The 5,775-nt window shown below is 39.1% G+C and overlaps 1 long non-coding RNA gene across 1 annotated transcript; it reads left to right on the top strand.

The window, feature by feature from the left end:
* Positions 1–4,004: 4,004 nt before the first annotated feature.
* Positions 4,005–5,515, top strand: LOC121138740. Its single transcript, XR_005875600.1, has 2 exons — positions 4,005–5,338; positions 5,439–5,515. It is a non-coding gene; the product is annotated as an uncharacterized LOC121138740 (long non-coding RNA).
* Positions 5,516–5,775: the final 260 nt, after the last annotated feature.

Raw genomic sequence — 5,775 nt, 5'->3', positions numbered from 1 at the left:
GCACTTGGGAGGCAGAGCCAGGCAGATCTCTGTGAGTTCGAGGCCAGCCTCATGTACAGAGGGAGTTTCAGGATAGCCTCCAAAACAATACAGATGTAAAGGGCAGCTTTTCATTTGCTAGCCATTTTGGTTTATCACCCGCTAGCCACCTGGGCTCTGCTGCATTGTAGTCCCCAAATAAACACACAAGATGCTGTATTAATTATGAAGCTGTTGGCCATGCTTGTTTCTTACTGGCTAGCTCTAACTTAAGTATTTACCCCATAATTGTTAATCTAAGTATTTCTCTTACCGGAGAATAGTTCCAGGCTTCCTACCCCATGGCGGTTACATCTCGAACTCTCTGTGTTTCTCCTTCCCAGAATCCTCCTGGACTCCTAGTCCCACCTCTCTAGATTACTATTGGCCAGCAGTGCTTTATTAACAAATGTACATGACTTCCCCCATCATCTCCTCTTTTCTGTTTAAACAAAAACAAATGTCTTAACTTTAACATAGTCAAACTATATATAACAGAACAGTTATCAAGTAAGAACATAGTTACAATATTTTAGCAAGATTTAAAGAAAATAGCATCCATTCCATCCTGTGAGTCCAAAGTCCTATATGTAGCTTATCTTTTATCATAACTAAGGAAAACTATAATTATAGCTATCTGTCTTCAACTCCATCAAAGACCACAGAAGGATAATATATAAACACTAGGAATGATAGATACATCTTATTGCCTGGACAGTCACCCGAAGTTCCACTGTAACGTTGGGGCATCTATCTTCAGCCCATAGGCCACAATGTATCCAGAAGAATTCTCAGCCAAGCAGGAAATTTCAAAACTGTCCATCTGCATCAGCAGTCTGTCAGTCATTTTTCTGTGTCCTGCAGAATGTACCGTAGACTCTTCCATGAAGCAGGAACCCTGTAAGACTCAGTTCAGCAGTCACTTTCCTGTGGGTCCTGCATGTCCAGATTATACAACAGTCAAACAGTCTAGGTAAGAGCAGTTTCTTGCCCAAATGGCTAATCTTGCCATGTTGAAAGCAAACTCCATAACGAGTTTCTTCGATGCCCATCTCAGACGTAATTGGTGCTGCTGCCAGGTGCAGACATTTCTCATTGTCAAGAAAAAACCTAAACCATTTTAAATGCCATTTTCTGAAGGCCTTTGAGAGGTTTGAAGACTGTTTATCTATCTCAAATATATTTCTGTATATCTAGAAAACCTAACTCACCTAACTATAAATTCTATTATAAGTAACTATGTATAATCTGTATTCAATTATGCATTACTTTGTAAAAGATCAGTGTAAGCACAATACTTAATCAAGAGGAGAAATATACACATCACAAAACTGACCTTGAATTTGTATCAATAAATGAAAAACAATACCCATACCATAATTCCCCTTTTTACCATTAAAAGGAGATTGGTTGTGATCATTAACCAATTATAAACAATCCCATTTACATAAAAACAAAGATTTATAAACAAGATGGGAATTGGGACGTCGCTCATTCCAAACTGCTTCCTGCTAGAAGGGGGTGCTGTTTATAACATGGGGATCATGACAAAACTCAGAAACCTGTATAAGTCCTTATTTTCATGTCTGTAAGGCTGCATCATCTTAGCTGTCTCAAATGTTGGAACACCTGGCCCACTGCTTCCGGGGGTCTTGGTACATCAAACCACAGAAGCCTGGTAGGAATCCTCAGCTTTTCATTTTCTGTAGAAACATAAATAAAATCTCCTTTTCTGAGTAACATATCCTTATACTTAAATTTTGAAGTTAAGGCATTTTCAAAAGATAGAAGTTGGATTAATTCAGCAGCATTTATAATCAAGTGTACTTTAGCATTTGTTCCTTTAGCAATGAAAAAACTGAAAAACACAATAGTGTACAGTATCCAGACTCTCTGTGTATTTTCCATCTTTACGTGGCTTATTTATCTACTATTACTTTATTTATTTTACTTTTATTTCTTTTTCTCTGAGACAAGGTTTTTCTTTGGAAATCTGCTTGCCTCTGCCTCTGGAGTAAATCCTACCGGCATGTGCCACCACAACGCCAGCTTTTTTATTTTCTCTCTCAGTCTTACGTATATTTTTAAACACACTGTAAAACTTTAGAAGTTTTGTTCATCCAAGTCTGAATTTACTGTAAATGTTTATGTTTTTCTGGCCACGTATCTTATCTGTTAAAACCGCGGCGGTTTTAAACTGCCGTTTTCAAAATGGAGGGCATAAGCGTGATTCCAGCTTACCGCCTCAGTCCATGCTGACATCCAGCAAAAGCTGCCACTTCCAGATGTACGTACACCCCTTTTAATCGTTAGCAGAGTCTCTTAAAACAACCTTGCTGGCTGTTTTACTTTTTTTATACTCAGTCAGTAAGACTCCGGTAAGTGAGCCACGTGAATCTCGGCTTGTTGCTAGCAAAACAGAGCACACCTGAGAAAAATGCTGCTACCAAAATTCTGTGCTTCTCTCCGTTCTTCTGTTTCTAAAATTCCTTTAAAGCTTTTGTTATTTTACGTGGAAATTCAATCCCGCTCCTGATCACCATTCTGTTAAAGAAGCTTTTTCTTTGCTAGCCGCTTTGGTTTATCCCCCGCCAGCCACCTGGGCTCTGCCTCATTGTAGTCCCCAAATAAACACACAAGATGCTGTATTAATTATGAAGCTGTTGGCCTTGCTTGTTTCTTACTGGCTAGCTCTGACTTAAGTATTTACCCAATAATTGCTAATCTAAGTATTTCTCCAGAGGAGCCAGGGAGACCAGAGAATTAGCTGTTCCAAATCAGGTACAACAGGACACAGCATAGGATCAAGGGGACCAGGTAGGAGGCTAAGCACCCCAGATTCCTGTTCTTCTTCTCCACCCAAGGGACCAGCACTTGGACAAGGAATAGAAGAACCACCAGATTATTAGACTTGCTAGCACCCACCAAAAGGGAACGCTGGTCCCCAGACCAGTAAGTGGCTCTTTCTGCACCCACTAGAAGAAGAGATGTGAAAGAGACAATACAAAAACACACTCAGCAACAGAAAAACAAATATGACACCGCCAGATTTTAGAGACTCCACACCAGCAAGACCCCAACATTCCAATGTGAACGAAGCAGAAGGGAACGTCCTTAAAAGCACTTTCATGAAAATGATAGAGGCCCTAAAAGAGGATATAGGAAAATCCCTCAAAGAAATGGAAGAAAAAACAAAGCAAAAATGCAAGAAATGGTAGAAAAACCAAAGCAAAAAAAATGAAAAAAATGGAAGAAGAAACAAACCAAAAAAGGCAGGAAATGGAAGAAGAAACAAAGCACAAAATGTGAGAAATGGAACAAAAAGCAAACCAAAAATGCACGAAATGGAGGAAAGAGCAAACCAAAAAATTCATAAAAGGCAACAAATGGATGAAAAGATAAACTGAAAATTTCAAGAAGCATTGCAAACACTACAAGAGTTGAAAACTGAAATAGAGACAATAAAAAACACAATCTAAAGAAAGGCAGAAAATAGAAAAGCTGGGCAAACAGTCAGGTATTACTGATAAAAGCCTTACCAACAGAATAAAAGAGATGGAAGAGAGAATCTCAAGTGTTGAAGATACACTAGGAGAAATGGCTTTATCAACCAAAGGAAACCTTAAATCCAACAAATCCTTAACACAAAACATCCAGGAAATATGGGACACCATGAAAAGACCAAACCTAAGAATAATAGGTATAGAAGAAGGAGAAGAAATCCACCTCAAAGGGGCAGAAGGTATATTCAACAAAATCATAGAAGAAAACTTTCCCAACCTTAAGAAAGACATGCCAATGAAGGTACAAGAAGCCTACAGAACACCAAATAGAGTGGACCACAAAAAAATCCCCTGGCCACATAATAACTAAGTATTTCTCTTACCGGAGAATAGTTCCGGGCTTCCTACACCATGGCGGTTACATCTCGAACTCTCTGTGTTTCTCCTTCCCAGAATCCTCCTGGACTCCTAGTCCCACCTATCTAGATTCCTATTGGCCAGCAGTGCTTTATTAACAAATGTACAGGACTTCGCCCATCATACAGAGAAATCCTTTCTCAAAAAAACAAAAAAAGTTTATTGAGCAGAGAGATACCAGCGATGAGAGCATCCACTCTCCCATTGCACAGGTGCTAGCTTAAGTGTCAGAAATGCAAAGAAAAAAGCTCAGATCAACAGAAGAGATTGGTGCAAAAAGAAAAAAGAAAAGAACAAAAGTACATGTAGTAATAGAGCTGGAGACCTTGCTTGGAGGTAGAGTTCTTGCCTGCCATGTATTAGCCTCCATCTCCAGCACCATAAGGGTAAAGAAGAATGTTTGTGTGCATGGTAAGGGTTGTGGCTGCAGCAATTGTACTACCTTGCAGAGGTCACTGCTGTGAAACATTATTTTAAGACATTTGTTTTTTTTTCTATGGAGAGATGTATTCTTTTATGTGTTATTTGTTTAACTCTGTGAAGCTGGGTTACTTTGCTTGCCTAAAACAGCTGATTGTCTAATAAAGAGTTGATTGGCCAATTGCATGGCAGGAGAGGGACAAGCAGGGCTGCCAGGCAGAGATAGTGAATAAATAAAAAAGAATGAGATGACAGAGGAGCAAGAGGACACCAGGGGCCAGCCACTCAACTACAAAGCAAGAGAAGAGAATAAGAATTAAAGAAAGGTATATAGGATAAAGATAAAAGTCCAGAGGCAATGGGTAGGTGGGATAATTTAAGAAAAGCTGGCTAGAAACAAGCTAAGCTAGTGTGTGCATTCAAAGGTAAGAATAAGACTCCATATATTTGGGAGCTGGGTGTCAGGCTCCCAAAGAGCAGAGTAAGAGTAAAACAAAACCAACTACAGGTCACTAGTTTGCTCACAACGACCTGTAACTCAGGTTCAAGGGATTTTGACACCTTCTGCTCTGTAAACACTGCTTCCAATATTATAGATACCATAGGCTGCCTTGTCCTCCAGCTGGTGCCCATATTCAGAGAGTTTGCTTATGTCCAATACTGCTGCCCCCCACACTTTATGAATTAGGGTAATTAGGGTCTCCGTGCTCTCATTAGCCCAGGTCAACTGTTTTTGCTTTTATCTCCAGCAACATCTTGGCCCTTTTGCTTATTGCTCCTCCCTCTCCACAACTGAATCTCATCAATCTCATTATAGAGAATGGGCATCAAAGTCAGTTGTGATGTATCTCTGATTTCTTTCTCAGCCTATTTGTCATCTGTATATACTAGAGATACTGATTGTTTTTAGTTAATTTTTTATCCTGTACTTTACTGAAAGTCTTTACCAGCTGTAGGTGTTCTGTGGTAAAGTATTTTGGGTCAGTTTCACAAACTTTCATATCATCTACAGTGAATGTTTGACTTCTTCCTTTTCAATTTGCAATCCCTTGATCACCTTAGGTTCTCTTATTTCTCTAGCTAGAAGTTAAAGTACAGTGTTGAAGAGAAATAGAGTTGACAGCCTTGAATTCTTCCTGATTGTAGAGGAATCATGGTGAGTTTCTCTCCATTTAGTTTAATGTTGGCTGTCGGTTTGCATTTATCTTGTTAAATAGGTTCCTGTTTTTCCTGATCTCTCCAAGATTATTATCATGAAGGGGTGTTGCATTTTTTTCAAAGGCTTTTTCAGCATCTACTGTGATGATAATGTGTTTTTATCAGTTTGTTGATACGGTGGATTACATTAATGGATTTTCATATGATACACCATCCCTGCATACCTGTGATGAAGCCTAAATTATCATGTTTTATGTTT

The sequence above is a fragment of the Mesocricetus auratus genome, unplaced genomic scaffold, assembly GCF_017639785.1.
Source record: "Mesocricetus auratus isolate SY011 unplaced genomic scaffold, BCM_Maur_2.0 contig_968_pilon_obj, whole genome shotgun sequence".
Classification (NCBI taxonomy): domain Eukaryota; kingdom Metazoa; phylum Chordata; class Mammalia; order Rodentia; family Cricetidae; genus Mesocricetus; species Mesocricetus auratus.
This window is presented reverse-complemented; position numbering and strand designations above follow the sequence as displayed.